Source organism: Mirounga leonina, unplaced genomic scaffold (assembly GCF_011800145.1).
Source record: "Mirounga leonina isolate KUSES-001 unplaced genomic scaffold, KU_Mleo_1.0 Mir_180, whole genome shotgun sequence".
NCBI classification, from domain to species: Eukaryota; Metazoa; Chordata; class Mammalia; order Carnivora; family Phocidae; genus Mirounga; species Mirounga leonina.
Window position 1 is genome coordinate 7,566,193 of NW_023270469.1, and position 22,724 is coordinate 7,588,916.

At 43.0% G+C, this 22,724-nt stretch overlaps 1 protein-coding gene across 2 annotated transcripts in view; it reads left to right on the forward strand.

Annotated features, from left to right (window-relative positions):
- The window catches only part of CDYL2 (chromodomain Y like 2), a 1,015,850-nt gene that overhangs the window by 258,944 nt on the left and 734,182 nt on the right, over positions 1 to 22,724 (forward strand). The gene's annotated exons all lie outside the window — the stretch shown is intronic.

The window sequence follows — 22,724 nt, forward strand, 5'->3', positions numbered from 1 at the left end:
CATCTCTGCCCAGGACTATTGCTTTGCTCTTGTAACTGGTCCATTGGCTCTTAGTAGTTCTCTTATGTTATGCTCTCTCCATAACTCCCAGCGCAGCTCTGTTCATGCCTCTTTCCCATTATGTAGGAAATGCTAATGTAAATCTTGGTGACCCACACTTTGAGATACTATGTAGCCATTGCTAACAACGAGCTAGTCATGTACCAGGGGACTTAGGAGTACTGGATGAATGAATGCATGCATGTATGAGTGACAGTTGAAGAAAGGGAACAACTTTCTCCTTCCTTGTGTTGATGGCTCCAATGGAACATTGCCCAGGGCTGGAACTAAGGGGTGACAAATGAGACATATACCTCGGATGCAAAATTTAAGGGAGTGCCAGAACACTCAGTAAGGAGGATAATTTTGCAATGCAATAAAAAAAGATCAAAATTAATATAAAAAATCCATGATGAACAAAATGTCAAAATTGAAATATAGACAAGATCTTTATTTAAACATTACTCACCTTACCCCAGTCCTGTTCCTCCCATTGCCAGTGGGGGTATTTAGCTCAGCAAATTATAATCACTTAGAACAGGAGTTCTCAAGGGGAGGGAGAGTGACTTTGCCCCCCCCCCCAGGGGACAGATGGCAGTGTCTGGAGATGCTTTTGGGTGTCACACTGGGGTGGGAGGGGTGTGCTGCTGGCATCTGGTGGTAGAGCCCAGGGATGCTGCTAAATGTCCTACTATGCACAGGGCAACCCCCACAATGAAGAACCATCTGGCTCTAAATGTCAATGGTGCCAAAAGTGATAAGCCTTGCCTTAGAGGTAACTTAAAAAATACTGTGTCCTTGTCTTTAAAAGCTCTGCATGGGGGTGCCTGGGTAGCTCAATTGGTTAAACATCTGTCTTTGGCTCAGGTCATGATCCCAGGGTCCTGGGATTGAGCCCCACATTGGGCTCCCTGCTCAGCGGGGAGTCTGCTTCTCCCTCTCCCTCTGGTGTTCTCCCTGCTTGTGTGCTCTCTCTCTCTCAAATAAGTAAATAAAATCTTTAAAAAAAAAAATAAAAGCTCTGTGTAACTAGAAAGAATTTATCAAGGAAAGTCCGGCAGAGGTAAACAACCTCAGTAGTAGGGATACACTTTTTTTCCCCCTGTGTTAAAAAAGAATCCATTTCATCTGAATAGAGATATAATGTTGTCTCAACTCTCAACCATTGAACTCTCTGCTTTGCACGGGGTGGGCTGGGCTCAAGGATGACCAGCATAGTAAGCCCGCATCGTCCTGGTCACTAGATAGTGGGCTCCCAGTGCCCACTCCCAGGGTGACAGGCTGAGAATCAGACCCCCTTGGGGTTCTCCCGTAAGGCCACCAGGTGACTTCTTAGAAACAGTGGGAAAATGAGGTGGCTGAGGCCAGAAGTGGTTCTTCAAAGACAGCCTCTATATTTGGTGTCCTTGATGTTTGTATTGTACTTCCTGCCCCCCTCCTTAGTCTGGAACACTGCCTCCTCCTCCTCTTGCTTTATTAGTCTCAGGAGTGGGAGTGGTTTCACCCTATTGCCGATCCCAGGGGACACCACCGTTCTGTGCTTGGTCCCTTGTCCCTGCCTACACCTTGTATGTCGTCTTTTCATAAAGGCCTTTTCCTTGTCATTTCAACTACTTGGGTTGAATGTCCTTGCTGCTAGTACCCTCATAGATAAACCCCTTTTCCATGCTATGTCGGCTGCTCTAATTTCATTCCTTGGTGACCTCAAGTTTTTCTCCTAGTTCATCTTCTGCCTTCTGGTTGAGCCAAGTTCCCACATTATTGGTGAGATGGCCATGGGCAAGGTCCCATGATTCCATCAGCTTTGGCTTTATCATCTGTTAAACTGAGATCATAATTATCTGGCCTCTGGACCTCACAGGGCAATTCCAACCATCTAAAGAAATAATGAATGCAAAAGTGCTTTGTAAATTATAAAGCACTACACAGAGTAAAGCCATCAGAAGCCTTCCCTCCACCCCCATCCTTAGTGATATAGGAAGGATGCCTATTCCTGGTTTTGGAAGAAGACAGACTCCAGTAAGCATCACCTGGAAGTTGGAAAAGAGGCTAAATCATGGGAATTGTACACATACGTCCTCAGCAAATCTCTTCTGAGGGACAGAGCAGTGGGATATCCTGGCCATTAATTAATTTAACAGGCATCTATCAAGCATCTTGCATGAGATGGTGTAGGGAGATAGCCTAGTGTCTTAGTCAGCTCAGGCTGCCATAGCAAAACACCACAGACAGGGTAGCTTAAAAAACAGAAATTTATTTGCCCACATTTCTGGAGGCTGGAAGTCCAAGATCAAGATGCCAGCATAGTGGGGTTCTGGTGAGAACTCTTCCTGACCTGCTGTATCCTTTATGCTCTATCCTTATATGGCAGAGACAGGAAGCTCTGGTGTCTCTTCCTTCTCTTACAAGGGCACGAATCCTATCATGGGGCTCCACCCTCATGAACTCACCTAAACCCAGTTACCTTCCCAAAGCCCCGTCTCCAAATACCATCATATTGTGGGGTTGGGAGGGCTTCAACATACTAATTTCCCAGGGAGGGGGGGCAACACAATTCATTCCATAGCACCTAGTGTGCTGGTTATTCCATCACTTGGGAAACTTGTTAAAATACCAATTCACATCCTCCCCAGTATATCTGGGGTGAGGTCACAGATTCCGTGTTTTAATATCCAGGTGTGTCCAGAGCAGATGGTCTCTGGGTCATCATGTGAGAAACCCAGGGGTTATTCTTAGGGCTATGAGACTGTAAGTTCTGGCTTTAGTCCTTGACCTGAATGACAGAGACTAGATTATTCTCTATCATCTCTGTCTCTGAGGGTTGTAGTTTGTTCATCTGTAAAATGGAGATGGTAATAACACATTGCCTCTTACAGGGATCCCGTGAGAGTTAGTTCTAAATGCTTGTTTAATTATTTGTTATTATTAAGTATTAATTTATTATTCCTCATCAATGGCAGATCTCAGGTGCTTTTTCTTTGCAGCCACCATCACCAACGTCGTCAGGTTACTTTCTCTCCCCTCCACGTGATCATCTAGTCTAGATCTTGTCCCCTTTTGGCCTTCCAAGCTTGCGTCAAGAGCACGCCCCTCATCCTGCCAACTGAGGGATGCATGGCTGTCCCCAGGAGTGCCCACATGTGGTGGGACTTCAGCCATGGATGCCTTAAATTAGACTGTCATTTCTCTCTCTCATAGCCACCGGTCCAACAGACTGGGCCTGGGCCAGGTCTTACCTCCCATGCGGTCAACAAAGGCATGGTTGACCTTTGTTTTCCAAATGCTCCCAGTGACTTTTTTCCTGCTGAAGTTAACTTTGTCCCTTCCCTAGACAATGGACAGGAATGTAGCTCATCTGTCATGGGGCCACCAGATGGCGGTATTTCCCTGTCATCACCCAGAGGCCCAGTGACTCTCCAGGTTTTAGCGCCCAAGCTTTCTGCTCCCAGGACCAGGTCTCCCTGCTGACTGTCATGATGTCCCCATGGTTCATCTTTGGGAGCTGGGCAGGACAACTCCCCCTTCTCTCAGTAGAAATCTCATGCCCCTGCAGGCACAGAGTTCATTCAGAGTTGGCCCAAGGAAAGCAACATTCCTTATTTCTAGATGGCCAAGCCATTGTTTGCTAACAGCTTTGATCCGATTTTGGAGAACCTTGTCCAGTGGCTCACAGGAGTCAAACAGTTGATTCTCTGTCTTTGGTTAGTTTTCATTTCTCTCTTCCTTATCTAAATGGCCCCATTTTTGATAAATGAAACCCCAACAATTAGCTTCCATAATATGAGTGTAAAACCACTTCCCACAGTTTGAGGTGTAAGAGTTCCTAATAAACTGTGAATTGCCTGAGAACAGAAACATACTGCAGGCAAAATCCTCTGATTTGAAACTGAGAAAGGATGTTAGCCACCTTGGAGATAGTTTCCCTACAGCTTACATGATGCTGACATTGGGCTTCAGTTCCCCTCTGTAGCCACTCATTTTTCTGAGCTGTTCACGTCCACCTTTGCTTGTCATGTCTAGACCTGGACTACTTGTTCAGATACCCCAAACTGAGCCTTTTACCTCTTCTCTACTGTATTTACCTCCATGTCCCCAGGTAATTTACATCAGCAGGCAGCACAGTTAGTTAACATAAAATCAGGCATTGGCCATGGGTTTGAGTCTTGACATCATTATTTATTTCCTATGTGTTCTGGGTAGGTTACTCAGTCACTCTGATCTGAAGTTACCTCAACTGTAAAATGGGAATAAAAGCAATTACCTACTTGGCAGTTTGTTGGGAAATGTAAATGAGATAATATATGTGGGGCACTTGGAGCAGTGTCTGCATACTTAGTAGAGAATTTTATCGCATGACTTAGCCTTGTCAGAAGGTCCTGGGAAGGAAGAAACTCAAGGAAGGGATGGAGGAAGAAGAGACAAGAGGTCTGAGTGGCACCCTTGGGTTGGATCTCAGGATCATGGAAATAGACACCATTTAGAGTAATGGAGTAAAGCAGTGGCAGTGAGCTTCATGAAGGCATCTGGACTGGAACCACGAGACAGGAGCTGCAGGCTGCTGGTCACTCAGTCTGACCTTAATACTGCTGATGAGCCATGGACACTGAGCCTATAATGAAAAGACTACTAGCTCTAAGATGTGTGTGTGCACAGTCATGTGTGTTTTTCTCTTTCTCCTTCCCATCCTCATCCTGTGTTCTGGACATTTGTAATCACTCATTGTTATTTCCAACACACTTGTGTTCCTGTTTGCCTAGTGCTCTCTTCTCTCTCAGGGAAAGCCCCCCTCCTCTGCAAGGCCTATCTCTGCGTCACTCGATCCTGAGGTCTTAACCAGGCCGCTGCCCTCCTGTACCCACCCTGTCCACCCCTACGAGTCTAGGGTGATGCCTCCTGAGTTTTGTGCCCTGACCCCTCATTCATTTCATCCCCTCCTGGCCTCCTGCGCTTAGAACATTTAAACATTACATTAAATTACATTGTAAGAAAAAGAATACCACTACCTTTTTGTAAAAGAAAAAAAAAAAAAGTCGAACATTAAATCTAAGTCTCAGATTCTCTGACAACCTTCCTCACCTAATCCTGACTCCCCACATCCATTTTTGGAATGAGGTGGGGCAGGGCATCCAGTGTTACCTCTTTGAAGTGTATCCTTCCAGACTTTTTGCTATCACATGATTTTGTGCTTGTGTGTGCTTATCTTTAGCACTCTTTTATGTACCCTGGTAACAGCGTTTATTGCATTATGTCTAATGGCTTGTTTCCATATCTGCCCCACCCAATAGGCTACACACTATTAAAGGGCACCCATTGTGTCTTATTTTTATCTCTAGGACCCAGCACAAAGCCAGGCACACAAGGGGTGTATTTCTTTAAGTAGCTGCCCAGCAAACAGGTTTGGTTGAGTGTGTGCTTGCTGGTGTGAGGTGGGGAGAAAGACAAGGCAGGGTGTGGAGGTAAAAACCGTAAGAGGAAGGCATAATTGGAGTGTGACCTCCCCACGTTGCTAAAATTCCCAGAAGACGTCTTGGATCTCTACAGAAGCTGTAAGAAAGGGCAAGGTTGGAGTGCGCAGCTGAGCAGAACACTGAGTTAAGTGCAGGCGCTGATCCCTGAAAGACCCAGCTCAGCCAGAGAGAGAGGGCGACCAGAGGGGACAGGATGTACGTCGTGTCAACAAAACCTCCCAGCCCCGTGGCTGCGTGTTCAGATTTGCTTGGTCATTAAGATTCAGAGGGGAGAAGCAGAGTCTCTCTGTCTTGAAGATGCCTATTGAGAATAGACTGTACAAGCACAGATCTGGACGGTGGAAGGACTCATGAATTATGTCTCAAAACCTATGGGAAAAAGTGGTGTGAAACGGCTTTTGTTATTAGAAATGTATTTTATTACCGTAGTTTGGAAGGCTGTTTGGAGACTGGAAATGCTTTCTCCAGGATTCTCCCCACAGGTGGAGAAGGTTTTCTGTATTTGCAGCCTGTCTGCTTTCCTATTAATCATTCCGATTCTCTCCTCCTGTGCATATGTCATGCGCCTCTCTATTTGAAGACTTTATCAGTATTTATCTTGTAGCCTTTAATAAATCATTTGCTGATTGCATGTGATCCAGGGTAGTTTACATGAATGGAACACTACCCTATCCCTAGTTTAGTACCTTGCTTTGACATGTCTGTGATAACTTCTGTTCTGGATCTCTCTGAAATGGGAGCTAGAGGACAGGCGGAATTGGCACTCTCATAATGCTTGTTTGGGGAGAAATGGGAATTTCACTTAATCTAATTTATCTGTAGTCATTATTTTATTGGGGGATGTACTTTAAACCAGAAACATTTGTTAAAATAGAATAACATGGACCCCTGAAAATGAAGTTTGCCTTCCAATGGGCAGTGTGCTTTAATCCCTCACCCTTCTGAGGCCCTTCAGTTCATGGCATGTTCTAAGCCAGGGGTGGGCAAATTACAGCCCACCTCCTGTTTTGTCAATAAAGCTTTATTGGAACATTTGCTTTACGCATTGTCTAGGGCTACTTTTTTTTCTTAATTTTATTTTTTTAAATTTTATTTTATTATGTTAGTCACCATTCATTACATTATTAGTTTTTGATGTAGTGTTCCATGATTCATTGCATATAACACCCAGTGCTCCAGTCAATACGTGTGTCTAGGGCTGCTTTTCATGTTACTGTGGCAGAGCTGAGTAGTTGCAACAGACACCTTCAGGCCCACACAGCCTAAAACATTTATTCTCCCACCTTTTACAAAACAACTTTCCTGGTCTCTGTTGTAGACCTGTCATGGATATCAGCAGGTGGTGGTGCCCCCGCTCTGCCCCTGGGGCCCTCTAACGCATGTCTCAACTCTGAAGACAGCTCTGGCAGGGACAGTACATATGAACGTAAATATGAACGTGCACACGTCTGTATATGTGTATGTGTGTGCGTGTGTGTGTGTGTGTGTGTGTGTGATGTAGAGCTGTGCACCCAGGTGCAAGGGGGAGTTCTTACAGGTTGTACACCAAGCATGGGAATAGTGGTCATCTGGGAGGCAGAATTTTATGTCGTCTCTCTCTCTCTCTCATTCTGTGTGTGTGTGTGTGTGTGTGTGTGTGAGTCTTTCTGCAGTTACTGTGTACTAGTTTTACAGCAACAGCGACAAAATCCTTTCTTCTTGTGTTGCCTAATTTTAGCTGCATGTTTTGTGGAAAAGTCCTGTAAGGGGACTGCGTAGGGGAAATGCCCTTGTGTCAGGGATTCACGGTGTGCTGTATGATACATGAGCACGTGCTTGCAGCTGCCCTGATTCATGGAGAAGGAGCAATTATAGTTATCTTTTTTGCATGAAAACAAAAGAAAACAATAAAACAAGTTTATATGTATATATATATGTATGCACATATATGCAAATATATAAATACTTGAATGTAATTCTTTTTCTTCCATCTGTCCCCCTTTTCTGTGCACCCTTTCTTTGTTTTCTCGTTATGTATTGTTATCTTTTTTATTTTTAAATTTTTTTAGTAGGCTCCATGCCCAGCATGGACTCACAGCCCTGAGATTAAGACCTGCGCTGAGCTCAAGAGTTGGACACTTAACTGACTGAGCCACCACCAGGTGCCCCTATGTATTGTTATTTTTGATCAAAGTAATGAATGTGGAAAGCTTTAAGCAAACCAAATGATACCTTTTTAGATTGATTAGTTCATCTTCTAATAGGTTCCCTGCCCGATGAGCTCTCATCAGTTTCTCTGTGTGTCCCGTTTTAGATCATGAGCCATGATGACCATCTTTCCACAGAAGCCTGATTCCTTGAGGGCAAGGGTAGCATCTAGTTCTGCGCCTGGAAAGAGAAAGAGAGAAGAGCAGATCATGATGTTAGGCTCCTCACAGGCATTTTCTCATTTAGTCCACAAAAGGGGCCTGGCATGAAGTCCTTCATACTCTGACAGATTGGGAAAGTCACAGAGATGTAAAACCATGTAGCTCAGAGTTATAGATGATGGGGCTGAGGTTAGACCAGCTCTGTCTGACTTCAGAGCTTATGGTCTTCCTATCATGTCATAGGTTAACAGAGAGAAGGAAGAAAGAAGGAAGGTCAGAGGGGCTTATAAATTAGGAGGAAATAGACACATGAAGACACGGTGATGCCACAGGATTATGTGCCCCACTAGAAGGACACAACATGGAAGCAGCATTCAACTCTGCCCACTGGGCCATGTGTGGAGTGGGTACAGAGGTGGGGGACTTAGGAGAGGGAGTAATGCAAACATAGGGGAATTGCTTATATTTTTTTAAAAATTGAAAATGAAAAGACAGTTTAAAAAAAATCTGGAAATCTACTGAGAAAAAAATTAGCTTTGGTGTCCTCTCATTCCAAATTCTGAGTTTCTGAGGCAGGGCTAATGCTCCCTTGTGTTGGCAGCAGGGACACTGAAAGACCAGATACTGGTGTGAACTCCAGACTCTAATAAAGATCTGCTCCCCTGTTTTCCTGCCATTTTCCAATTGAAAACATGCTGAATACTGACAGGTTTTTGGCAGGGGCCAAGTATTCACCAGGTTCAAGTCATTACATTGGAAACGGAAGAGTCAATATTCCTGTTTAAAAAGTTGAATTCAACTTGTCTTGGAAAGAACATTGCCTCATCCTCCACCCACCACTCCCCCGAGGAGGACTCGATTCTCTCACCCGAAATAGTCATCTCTTTATCACACCAGGGTGCTTGTGAGGCCATTATGTGGGATTTCTGGAATGAAGTCCTTATTGGAAGCAGTGGCTTCCTCCCCCCTTCTCCCCCTCCAGGAACTTGTGGAATGTGATTTTCCATTTGGCTGGACTGGTTCTCTGTGTTTGGCCTGGTCTCCATTCAGCTTTCTTAAGAAAGCCCGTGGCTGCTGTTGTTTTGGCTGTGTGGACCAGCAAACAGAGTTGTGAATTGAGCCAATCTTCTGGAAAATGCAGGCTCCAAAGATTTCAGCTCAGCGTATCTGGAAGACTGAGCCAATGATAAAATGCTGGAGGTGGGGGCTGTGTGTCCCTTATTCAGCTACCCTCTCCTGGAAGGGGCTGCTAAGGTCCAGGTACTTGGTCAGCATTTCAGAGAACATTGCTAGCAGATGCTATGCTAGAATCCCGGCCTCTATCGCCAAGTCCATTCCCACCCATCCCTTCTCTGTGTGTCCCTGTATCACTCCTGCAAATATTTTCTTTTCAGGTCTAAACCCAGTGAGTAGGAATGTGAGGTCCAAATAGTCTGGGATTTTGTCCTTTTCTGGCTAATTTTTGTGAGAGGGAATCACATGGAACACAACAAACCAGGCCAGACACTGGGTCCCAGGCACATTCACAAGATGCTGAGTGAGGGAGCTTGGGGTTCAGATCCAGGGCCAACTTTGTCACGTGTGAACATCACCTAGTCACCTAGGACTGGGGGGCTGTGGCCAAGTCACTTCTTTTTCTAGCATCTTGGTTTCTTCATTGGTACATTGAGCCTAATACTAACCTTTCTCATGGGATAGTTGTGAGGTACGAATGAGAGAATGTGGGAAACACTTCGTACCATCATGCTTGCTCACTGCACATTGGCTGCCTTGCCTCTTCCTCCTCCTCCTCCACCTTAGGTTCAGATTTGTCACGTTAATTATGTTCACTTTTGAGATTCCTGAAATCTTGGGGGTATACCCAAGACAGGAAAAGAGAGAAAGGGGAATATTTGTTGAGCATTTACTGTGTACCAGGCCATGTGGTTCTAGAACCGTCTTGTAATTAACTCCAGGATGTTCTTCACAGGAGAAGGGATGAGTAGTGGAATCTTTCTTTGAAAGCTCTTAGGTGAGGTCACTCATGTTCGCACATGTTGTCCAGGAGAATGTTAAAACAGGCCTTGAATATAATCCTTGTTTCCTGTTCCAGCTACAACCAAATCCAAGGTGGTAGAGATACAAGAGTGGTTGCTGAATCACTTCATTTCATCCATCTGCCTGAATTCAGACAAACTTTAGATTCCCCACATGCCTTACCTTCCTTGTTCACCTCCACCTGCCCCCAAATTCAGCTTAGCCCTTGGCAAAGGTCCTCAGCCCCACAAATTCAGCTTAGCCCCTGGCATGGGTCATGAGGCACCATTGGCTCTTGGGTAGGCAACATGGAAGAAGTGTGCCAAGATTAACCTCTCCTTAGCATGTTTCATGGGTGAGACTTCTTTGGGTAAAGAATTTTTCACTCTTTCTCTCAGCCTTCAGTTGTGACACCAAAGACCATGATGGGGGAGGGAAGGAGAGAAAACAAAACCTGTCCCCATACTTCGTGTCCCTACGCTTGAAAGAGAGAGGTGTCCCATGAGAGAGAGAGAGAGGATTACCCCCATTACAGATAAGGAAGGTAGGGCCTAGAGAGCTTATACAACTGGTAAGTGGAGTTGGGTTTTGAGTGTAGGTCTTTCTGATTTCAAAGGCCATGTCTTTCTCTTAGCAACCTAACCTTAGCTTTGGTTTTCCAAGGACCTGTGTTTGAATGTCATAATGTAGATTTGAATAACCTTAGTTCACATTGGAAAATCAAATTCGAAGAGAAGGCCTGTCCACTTTAGATCTTAGTATTAATCATCTCCAGCTACCATAACAAAATACCACAGGTTGGGTGGCTTACACAACATAGATTTTTTTCTCATAGGTCTGGAGGCTGGAAGTCCAAGATCAAGTTTCTGGCAGAGTCTGGTTTTTGGTGAGAGCTAACTTCCCGGGAGGCAGACTGCACTCTTCTTGTTGCGTCCTCATATGGAAGAGAGGAAGCTCTAGTGTCTCTTCCTCTTCCTATAAGGGCACCAGTCCTGTGGGATCAGGATCGCACCCTTATGACCCCATTCAACCTTAGTCACCTCCTAAAGGGTCCTGTCTTCAATATAGTTACATGGGGTTAGGGCTTCAGCATATAAATCTGGGGGACGTTCAAGTTACAACAGTATTCATGTCAAGAATACAGTGTCCAGACATGTCCAGACAGTCACAGGATCAGACATGATTTCTAGATTATGGATTCTGATCGCAGCCTCCTTAACGGTGGTAAGGCCCAGCTACAAAAGGGAAGATGATAGGGAGAGCATTGGTGAGAGCATTTAGGAAAAGCAAGTCTCGTTTGAAACATTGTTTCCCTGATTTTGCTTTGCTATAGGGAAACCAAGGCCTGATAATCCTGCTCCATTTGCTCTGGCTCTGTTTTTTATCGTTGTGACTTAGTTTCCCCAAGTTGTAGGTAAAGCAGTTGGCACTGTTAGGTTATACCAAATGCATATGAATGTTAACTACTATTCTCCTATTTGCTATGATAGTTATTAGTGCAGGTAACCAGGTATTTTCAAATCCCCCTGACCCCTTTCAGGAACAAAGCATTTCTAAGCCCCCCCATGCCACACCTAATCCCCATCCCCGAGTTAGATGTGGTTATATAACTTGTTCTGGTCAATGAAAGGGGAATGGAACTGATGCATATCACTTTGGGTGGAAGCTTTAAGAGCCAGTGCATTATTCAGCCACCCTCTTTTTCTTTCTGCCCCTGCAACCAGCAAAGCTCCAGATGGTGGCTGCTTTTTCAATCTGGGACCTAGAGGGGCAACAGTATAGAGCAGAGCCCCCAGCTGACCAGCCATGGACAAGTAGCATGAGCTAGAAATAGACTTCATTGTTTTAAGCCACCGAGACTTGAGGGTAATTTGTACTATATCATAACCTAGCTTATCTCAACTGTTTCCTGCTGCAGAATCAGCTCTCCCTCCTATTACACTGTGGGCTCTGAATCACTCAGCACCTGGGGTTTCTGTGTTGCCCACTTTTTCAGAGCTATTCTAATAAGACTCAGCCAGTCATTGAGAACTCCTCATTTACCAAATCTGAGTTTTAGGCTTTGACTTCAAATATCTCATTTAAGCCACAGAATGACCCTGTGAAGTAGATGGTGCTACTATCCCATTTTATAAAAGAGGACACCAAAACTCAGTTATGGAAGTATCTTGTAACAAGAGATGCAACCAGGAAATGAGTTAAATCTTGAACCCAGATTTTTCCAACACAAAAGTCCATGGGATTCCCACATTGGTACACAGCATGTCTTCTCAGGTGCCTGTGGGTGTTTAGAACTCTGCATCAGGGTCTGAGCTGTCAGTTAATCAAAGACTATCAGTGATCTGGTCCAGGGGTCAGCAAACTGGCCCCTGGGCCAAATCTGGCCTGTTGCCTGGATTTATAAATAAAGTTTTATTGGAATGTGGCCATGGCTACGTAGTGTTTACATGCTCTAACACTGGCTTTGAATAGTTGTAAAAGAGACCATTTGGCCCACAAAACCTAAATATTTACTGTCTGACTCTTCAAAAAAAGGTTTGCTGACCTTTAATCTAGATGGGCTATGCTTCATTTGAAAACCCGGAAACTGAGACCAGACCAGTGGAGTATGCATTAAAATAGAAAATGATTTTCCTGCAAAGCTGTATGGTGAGCCATTAACCATTTAGATAGGGTCTATGTGCATAACTGGGCTAAGTTATATAATTCTAACATATCATTTATTTTTCTCTGCATTAAAAAAAGGATGGCTGTCTTTGCTTTTCTTTAAAAAATCTAAGAAGTTTTTTTGATAACCCTAATGAAATGGAGATTAAATGAAAAAATCCACTCTTGAATTGGTTTGAAATGAATTCATATTAGTTGATACCATATGTCATATATGGCATTAGCCCTGTTTTAGTTCATTTGACCTTATATCATGAGCACTTCCTATGTCATTAACATTTAACATAAATGCAATTACTGATGGTTGCATAACATTCTGCTATATAGAAATGCTATAATTTATATAATCATTATAATATTTAGGTTATTAGAAAATTTTTCCATTATACTGAATCTTTATACATAAATCTCTGTCTACATTTTTAATTTTTTCTTGGCATAGATTCCTAAAAGTAGAATTCCTGGCCAAAACATATTAATGGTTTAAAGGTCTCAACTCATTTTATCAATTTCCTTTGAAAGGATTCTCCGATATATATTTTACCTTGAGGATGAAGATAATTATTACACTCCCCAAACCATTGTATATTGTTCTAAGTCTTTCCTATGATGATATGTAAATATGGTATTCTTTTATTAAGGATTTATTTATTTATTTTAGAGAGAGAGAGCGGGGGAAGGGGGCAGAGGGAGAGGGAGAGAGAGAATCCTTAAGCAAACTCCCCGCTGAGGGCAGAGCCCATCGCTGGGCTGGTTTCCAGGGCTCTGCGATCATGACCTGAGCCGAAATCCAGAGTCAGATGCTTAACTGACTGAGCCACCCAGGTGCCCCTATTATATTTTTGTTTTAATCAGCATGTTTAGGTCACTATTCAAGGTAAATTTTTTTTATATGATACTATTTATGTTTTATGTTCTGAAAATACTCAATTCCAATTATATATCCTTTTACTGATAACTCAAAATACTTTTAGGGCTTCCCTTGATATAGTTATGATTACCTTTTATTTAGTTCTACCATTGTCATTTGTTGGTGTTTTTTAAATTGGTTGGAAATGGCTTTTCTAAGTAACCTCCATCTCAACCCCACCCTGTGCCTTCACTCCCCTCTGAGTACACTTATTGTCATTCTGGTGATCTTCATTTCCTCATGTCAGCCCTTTTTTCTGGGCCTCCAGATTTTCTTTGGGAACTGCAAACCACTATATAAATGTTGGCGGGGGTATTGCTCAGTGGTGACCCTGTGTGTAGTCACTTCAGCATCAGCTTTGACAGCCTCGTTTCCCTGACCTTCCGTTGTTTTTATCTGGCCCATCCCAAATCTTCAACGCACCCATCTCGTGTTTAGGTATGGGAGCACTTCTAGAGAGAATCTCAAAAGTGTCTTCGGCTCAGGTCATGATCCCAGGGTCCTTGGATCGAGTCTGCACTGGGCTCCTTGCTCAGCAGGGAGCCTACTTCTCCCTCTGCCTGACGCTCCCCCTGCTTGTACTCTCTCTCTCTCTCTCTCTCTCTGGCAAATAAATAAATAAAATCTTAAAAAAAAACATGTGGAACTGTTCAGTGCATTTTTTGGACACATACTCATTGAGCATTGGCTGTGTTTGAGGTACCATTCTAAATGTTTGGGATATGCCCACAAAGAAAGACCACCACCACTACCACTACCCTCGTAGAGTTTGCATTCTATGGGGGAGACATACAGTAATCAGTAAACAAACTAAGTAAGTAAATTAGGCATCAGTGCTGTGGAGAAAGAAAAAGTAGAGCAGAGATCAGAGGTGGGAGGGCACTTGTAATTTTAAACGGCATGGTCAGGGTAGCCTTCAATAAAAAGGTAAAATTTGAGCAAAGACATGATGTAGGTGAGGGGGATGGACATGCAATACCTGGAGGAAGAGCATTCAGGTGAAGAAAACAGCCCCCAGGTGGCCCTAAGGCTAGGGTGTAGCTGGTATGCTCTTGGAACAGGAAGGAGGGCAATGGCTGGATTGGAGCAATAGTTGGGGAGGTGAGGGGGGATAAGGCTGGAGAGGTTAAGAGAATTCAGACCATGAGAGGCCACCCAAGGAGTGTGGATTTTACCCTGAGGGAAATGGGAGAATGGAGCACAAGCATGGCGCCTTAGAGGAGTGATTTAATCTGACCCAGGTCTTGAAAGGCCCACTCAGGTTGCTATAATGAGGAGCTTCTGCAGAGGGACAAAGGTAGAAGTTAGGCAACAATTGCAGGGCTAGTGTAGAGAGGATAGTAGGTTCAGGGTGGCAGCAGAGGAGGTAGGGAGATGCAATGAGATTCTAGATATATTTTGAAGGTACAGCCAACTGGATTGACTGCTAGACTGGATTTCAGGTCTTAGAGAAAGAGAGGGAAAAAAGGATAGCTCCAAGGTTTTTGGCAGGAGCAGCTGGTAGGGTAGGCTGCTGTCAACTGAGATGGGGAAGGTTATGAGAAGAGCAGACTTTGGGGTGGAGGATTGGGGGTTTCTATTGGACATGTTGTATGTGGGATGTCTAATTAGGATTCCAGGTGGATGTGTTGAGTAGCTAGAGTCAAGCAGGTTTCAGGAGAGAGGTCTGTGCTAGAAATATAAAGTTGGGAATTTCCAGGAAATAGATGGCATTTAAAACCATTACAGTGTATGATATCCCATGGGAGTGAGTGCAGGTAGAGAATGACCAGCTCCTCTACAAATTTCTGTGCTCTGATATCAGCCGGACTCTGTGTGCAGACTGCTAATTCCTTTGCTTTTTCCTTGACTTAGTAGCCCTGGGTTTTTTCAATCTGGGTTATGACTCCTGCCAAGAGTTACAGGAAAGGTTATATGATGCTGTATACTTTGTATCTTTCTTGACTTCAAATGTGATTTAAAACTCAGAAAAAAATGTTTATATTAAAATTATATTTTATAGAGTAGCATGCAATTTTTTTTTTTTTAAAGCAAACACAATCTTTTAAAGAAAGTTCATGCTTTTTCTAGGAATCCTCTCATCATTCTAATTTGGCCAAAGTGTGGAGGTGTGTGTCCCCCAGTTTAGGAGTACTGTGGTGGAAAATTTGGGTTGTAACCTTACTCGTTCTGCATCACAGAAGAAAGTTCCAGGCTTACACCTTCATTCCTCATCTCACTTGGTTTTGGAACTTTTGATTGTTTCTCAGATCAGCTCTTTCTCTCTTTGTGAAGGTTTCTAAAGTATACAACATAGACTCTAAAAGAACATTCCAAGGAAAGGATAAATGTGGTTTGGTCCGTGGCAGCACCCTTATAAATGTGTGGCCTCCTATGGTGATGATTTTGTAATGATCACTACTTGTATGTGTGATTTTTTTTTTTTTATCCATTTGTTAAAAATGCAGTTTCAGGACTTTGTACATATATTTCATACAGCTTGATTTATCTTTACAATTCTCACAGTTGTATATGATTAAAATTCTAGCTTCTCACACAGGATACACACCAGTAAATGGGGGTGGGGGGGAACAAGGAACCTTGGGAACAGTGACTCCAACTTGAAAGGGTAATGAAGGAAAATTCTGGATGTAGCTGGGCTCTGTTTGTTTCCACCACTGCATTTCTTTTTTTTTTCATGAAACCAACTTTTATTATGTTATGTTAATCACCATACATCATTAGTTTTTGATGTAGTGTTCCATGATTCATTGTTTGCATATAACACCCAGCATTCCATTCAGTACGTGCCCTCTTTAATACCCATCACCAGGCTAACCCATCCCTCCACCCTCCTCCCCTCTAGAACTCTCAGTTTGTTTCTCAGAGTCCATAGTCTCTTATGGTTCGTCTCCACCACTGCATTTCTTGAGAGAGAAACAGAAAGGTGGAAGCCTCCAGAAGAGAGATATTTGGGGGGAGAGTCTTTGATCCTTTTTTGAGACACCAGAAATACTTAAGGATTTGATAAAGACAGATAGTTGGAGAATATAAAGACAATTTAAAACTCCATGAAAAGCAGAAAGTTACATACACAGAGCCATATTATCATTGCCCTTTACTCAGCTAGATTAATCACCATCACAGAGGAAGCCTGGACTTGTTTTTAAACACAGGGCAAGACACTTTGAGAGCAAAGTACATTCTTTGGGTAAAGCAACATTTATTGAGCATCCACTGTGTGTTAGTACCTTCTTGAATATAATCACCTTTTATAAAATGCTCAACTTGCCTATGGGATAACTACTAAAATTTCCATTTTTTAGTGGCAAAAACTCCAATATAGAAAAGATAAGAAACTAGCTCCAAATTGTGCAGTCACTCAGTAGCATGTTGGAATTCACATCCAACCTGCTTGCTTTGAAAGCCCAAGCTCTTTTCTACCTATGCTGCTCTTTCCCAGGGTCCAGGCAGAACAGTTGCAGAAATGATTGTCAGCCACCTAAATTCTATGGATGAAGTCAGTGTTTTAGTCATAAATACATTGTTAGCAGAAACAGAACTCCAAAATAAAGCTACCCCAAAATGAAGCACAGCATTCATCCCCAGCCAGTGCATATTAACTAATAATTAGCCAATTATTCTACCATAGTAATATCGAAGGTAGCATTTATTAGAGTTCTTAAATTAGTGGTTCTCAACCAGGGGCAATGTTTCCCCAAGGGGATATTTGGCAATGACTGGGGGAGTGCTCCTGGCATCTACTGGGTAGAGACCAGGGAGGCTGTTAAACATCCTACCAAGTACAAGACAGCTCCCACCTGCATCCAAACAAAGAATTATCCAGCCCAGAATGTCAGCAATGCTGAGTTGAGAAACCCTGCCCTAAATAAAGAATATATGCACTGAAAGGCAACAAATGTAACTGGATTAACATGTGGATTCTTTCTCCTTTATTTCTCCAAAAGAATATCAAATTTTTTGAATGAATATTTATTTTCCAACATTATTTTAGCTGTGCTTTGATATGAAGATGAAAACTACCCCTAATAATCTGGATAAAGTGACTACTTACTGATGTCCTGTCAAGGTTCAGGTGTTTATAAAGCATGTTGGTCAGTGGAGTGTGTATCCTCCATTGTATATACATACAGGGTATTGGTGTGTGTGTGTGTGTGTGTGTGTGTGTGCGTGCACTTGCTGGTTTTGTTGGGAAGTATAAATTGGGTTTTGGAAAAAGATACCCCCCACTACCTCCAGCCGTAAGCCTTCACTTCTTCCTATTAAGATTTCCCTTGCAACTTGGCCTCTTTTAAACTCGTATCTCGTGTAGTCTCTCTTCTAATCTAATACCTCCGTGTACATATCTAAACATGATCAGTGACAGTTTTCGCTGCAGGGTGAGGCTTTCACTGACAAGGCCAGTGAGTGCTGATTTGAGACCAGCCATTGTGAGTGACTTCAGCTGTCTCTTCAAGTGACATCCAGCTATTTGAGAAAGGAGTGATGACGAAAGTTCTTTGGACAGAAAACTTTCGCTGACAAGAAGGTGACAGGTCCTTGCACAGCTGGTCTCTGATATGCCTCGGAAGGGGCCCATGGAGTGACTAATTTGAGCTTTTCAGTAGCTGGGAGGAAGCGTGGGGCCCATGCACTCTTAGGGCTTGGAGAAGTCTGTAAAACAGACTGGAAGTGGACACAGGCTGGAGGAACCCATCAATGGTGGGCGATAGGCCAGGGAACCTTGTCTGTTTAGAACATGAGAACATTGAAAATATTCATGGTGAATGTACATCTGTTGTTTTTGCCTGCCTAGAAGCCATTCTTCCTTCTCCTGGTAACAGCACCTCATTTCTCCTTTAGCAAGACACCCCATGCCTACTCTCATTTGGTTGGAGCCAACCCTGGCCTGCTGGTTCCAGGGATTAGCCAGTCAACACATCCATTCCCTTCATCGCAGTGATTGGTTCAGGGAAGGGTTGGTGACCCAAGACAATCCAATGAGACTTGGTTCTGTGCCTCCTGCATAATTGTTAAGAAAGAGATGCTCTTCCTCCCTGCTGTCACCAAGCTGTAGATGTAAGCTTGGAATTTCTGGGGATCACGATGTGGAACAAGGTATCTCAGAGAATAGAAGAGCTGAGAAATAGAGAGAAAGAGACATTCCAGTCCTAATGAAATTATTTGAGCTCCTAATTTAGCTGTATGTGAAGGGCCTTCTATCCTAGACTTTCCATTACACAAACCAGTGAATTCCTATTTTCCCTTTAGCTGATTTAAATTGGTTTCTCCAGAGACAGAGTCTTGATCCATACAAATAGGTACCATTTTGAGTGCCTGCTATATTGTCAGCTCTGTGTGTCCCTGAGGCCATTTTTCCTCACAAGTCACCTCTGGGGTGGGCATTCCTGGTCCCAGTTCAGGCATACGGAAGTCTGAGACTTGGAGAGATTAGGTGATGCCTAAGGGTGGCAACTAGTAAGGGTGGCACTGAGAAGCAAGTTCTCTGTCTTGGAAATGTGCATCTCCATTTTCTGTGTAGAGAGGGTGGAATAGTGTGGGTTTTGGAGCCAGACTGTCTGGCTTTGAGCTTTTACTTAATGCTTCTGAGAGATGTGCCATTTATAGGAAACTTACTGTTTCTTGCACCTCGATTTTCTCATCTGCACAATGGAGGTTATAAATAATTGTACCTACTTCAGGGTGGTTGCAAGGATTAAGTGAGCAGATGCTGTGAAGTCCTTAGAACAACGCCTAAAACAGGAATTGAAACGTTGAATACTCAGTGCATGTTAGCTGTCTTTATTTTCTATGACCAGGAATGAGCTGGAGTGGCTTCTTTAGGGGCAAGACTGAGGCTGTGCTGTCTTAGAACGGATACTCCCAAGAATCCTGAACACCTAAACTGATTGATGAGAACTAAAAGTAATTATTCTATGAATAGGGGAGAAGTCATAAAAAAATGGGTGTTTAAATGGGTAATACATCATGTTTCATTTATTTGTTTGTTCCATAAGTGTTTATGGAGTAACCAGTCACTGCCAGATGTTGGGTTGGATGCAGACACGAAGAGATCAGGGTCCTTCCCTTGAGTAAAAGAAGTTGAGGCACAAATAATATTAATAGAGTAGGGAAAGTGTTGTGTACTGTAAGAGAGAAGAAGTAAAGTGCTGTGGAGGCTTGTTTGGAGGACAGATGATGTGAAATAGGACAAAATGAAAGGACTCAGGGCCCAGATGTTAGGTAGGCAGTGTTCTGATGTATAGAGTTGGGGTGTTTCATGCGAGGGAAAAGTAAGTGCCAAGCTACAAGGAAATACGGATCATACTTCTCTATTCTCTTCTTTGAGGAAGGAGAGTATATACAGATGCCCAATGCCATCTTGTTCCCATCTTGTAACAGGGTCCTACTGATGTGTTGAAGGATTGGACAATCATTAGCGTTAGAGTTGACTACATTTTATAGTCTGGTCATCAGCTCATCAACACATGGAACAAAGCCCATCCACAATGGCCCAGCCCAAAATAAAGGAGTAGGAAGCTGGCTCTATGTACCTCTCCTTCCACTGATGTTCCCTTAGCTTATCCAGAGGCCGTCACATTCTGACAACCTCTGGTGCACCCATCCGATGGTCCCACCCTTTTCTTTTCTCTTTCAGCAGAGTCAGAAAGCTGTTTTGGCATGTTCACCAATGTTTCCTGGTGTTATGTACTCTTCCTAGGGCTGTCAGATTGGCTCTCTTCATTCATCCTCCATTCTTAGTATCTCCTGTTCCTACTTTTGAGGGCCCACCATTTCCTCTTCCTGGACCAGAGCATCTTTTCTTTCTCCCTGGTGAAGCCGGTAGGCTCTCTGTATTACAAGCAAAGTCTCACCAGTTGGATTTTGGAGGGCTGATAGGAGGGGAAGGAGCAAGGATTTGGTGACCAGGGACTCTGTGGTGGTGAGCAGGTTTTGGCTTGTCAGGAGCTCATAGTCTAGAAGAGACACACAGGCCACAATTAAATATAACAGAGTATGAACAGCACATAAATAGTAATATATCCAAGGTCCAGGGTGGAGGAAGGAGTAATTGATCCAATTGGTAGGGGATAGGAAATAGTCAGGGAAGGTTTCCCATGGAAGATAATATTTCAGCTGGATTTTTAAGGATGGGTAGTATTTCACAAAGTTGGAAAAAAAGGATTAGGGGCATTCTGCACTGTCAGGTATAGTAGAACTAGTCGCCAGAAATGAGATGTGCTCTCATTATAAAATATACTAAATTTTGAAGAATTAGTACCTCCCCCCCAAAAAAACCCTGTAAAGTATCTCCTTAATAACATTTTTATATTGATTGTATGTTGAAATGATCACATTTTGGATATTTTGGGTTAACTAAAATATATCATTAAAATGGATTTTCTTTGTTCATTTTTAAAAAATTGTACAGTTATTTTTATTTTTTAATGTTTTATTTTATTTTATTTTTTTAGAGAGGGAGGGGGAGAGAGAGAGAGGGAAAGGAAAGAGAGAGGCAAAGGGAGTGAGAGGATATTAAGTAGGCTCCACACTCAGTGTAGAGCCTGACATGGGGCTCGATCTCATGACCCTGAGATCATGACTCAGGTGCCCCACAAAATTTAAAACCACATATGTGACTCTCCTTTTTGTGCCTTGTTTTAGTTCTATTTCTTTTGGACAGCGCTGCTCCAGGCAAAAGAAATAGCAGAGGGGCAGAGGCAGGCCTGAGTGAGGGCGGAAAACTGGCTGACTCAGTTGTAGTATGAAGGCTTCAATTCTGAGGGGTGGGGAGAGGTGTGAAACGTGGCTGGAAAGGTAGGCCCAGAGAAGACCACCTGAGGAGGCCCAAGTGATATCCTGACAATGGGAGCTGTTGAGGAGGTCAAATGGAGAGACTCCATAGGCAGATTTATGTTCCTCATCTTCAGGGCAGTCAGCAGGGTAAAGAGTCCTGATTTGTAGAAGACATGGAGATGGTGATGGTCCAGCTGTATTTATTTCCCGTGGCCGCTGTAATAGTTTGCCACAAACTGGGTGGCTTAAAACAAAAAAGTCTGAATAAAACAGGGTAGTTGGGATGGAGATGAGATAATGTGTTTGAACAATATTTAAAGATAATTTACATTAAAGCTTAGAATGATAGAATGTCCAAGATTTACTTCACAAAGATCCACAAGAGGGGAGGAAGTGAGTGTAGTATAAACATGATTTCTCTGAGTTGATCAATTATTGAAGCTGGTAGGAATGTAAATCATTACAATATTCTCTGTACTTTTATATATGTTTGAAATTTTCCAAAATAAAAACATTTCAAGAGAAGGTAATCAAGAATATTCCATTTCCTTATGTTAATCACTTATTAATTATATTTCAGTTTGGGTGTGCCTGGCATTTGAGGAGTCCCTTGTTGATGGATTGTGGGGTAGCCACAGATTTGGTTTTTCAATGATATGACACTCTTGTATCACCTGACAAATAGGCCTAAAGATTTACTTTGTGTGCAGGCACGGGCACTTGTGACAAGATTTTGTCTCAGGATAAATGCCCTTTCGTCACAAGAGAACGGGAAATTCATGTCACCTTATCCAAACCAGGAGCAGTGAAAACCCATGACCAGTCAGGCTCTTGTTGGAAGGAAACAGTTTGTTTTTCTTAATCATCCCAATGTCACTTACAAATAGGAATGAACGACAGCGGTCCCTTTCTGACTCCATAAACTAACTATCACAGGGAAAGATGAGCCTATTTAACTGAGGGAAAATGCTGAAATAGTTTAATTGTCTTGTCTCCATAGCAGACGGTTGTTATCCGGGTGAGGGAGGGTGAAGCAAAACCCAGTGAAATATTCAATGTAGACAAGAACATGTGGGTGAGAGTGATTCGGTAGTTTAAACCACGTGCTTTCTTTTCAGATCATTTTTAGTTTTGCTGCCAAGTGTGGTATAAAAATGATGCCAGCAGAACGGTTTGCTGGGGTTATTTAAAAGCCTGCATATACCATTTACAAGGTATGTTGTTGACAGTTAAAAATGACATATCTATTATTCATGGGGTCCCCCCCGACATAGAAGAGGTTGCTTGAACTTGGCAGCTGTAAATGAGGGAAGAGGAAAGTGATGGAGTTCATGATGTAAATCCACACTTAAACGTGTCTCAGGCTATTTCAGGAGCTTGATATTGCAATTTTCCTATGAGGGATGACCAGCTCAGGGACATCCTCGTCTGATATAAACACCACTTAAGGAAGTTTCCTTGTACCCTCCAGTTGTTTATTGCAATTTCTTTGCTATATTC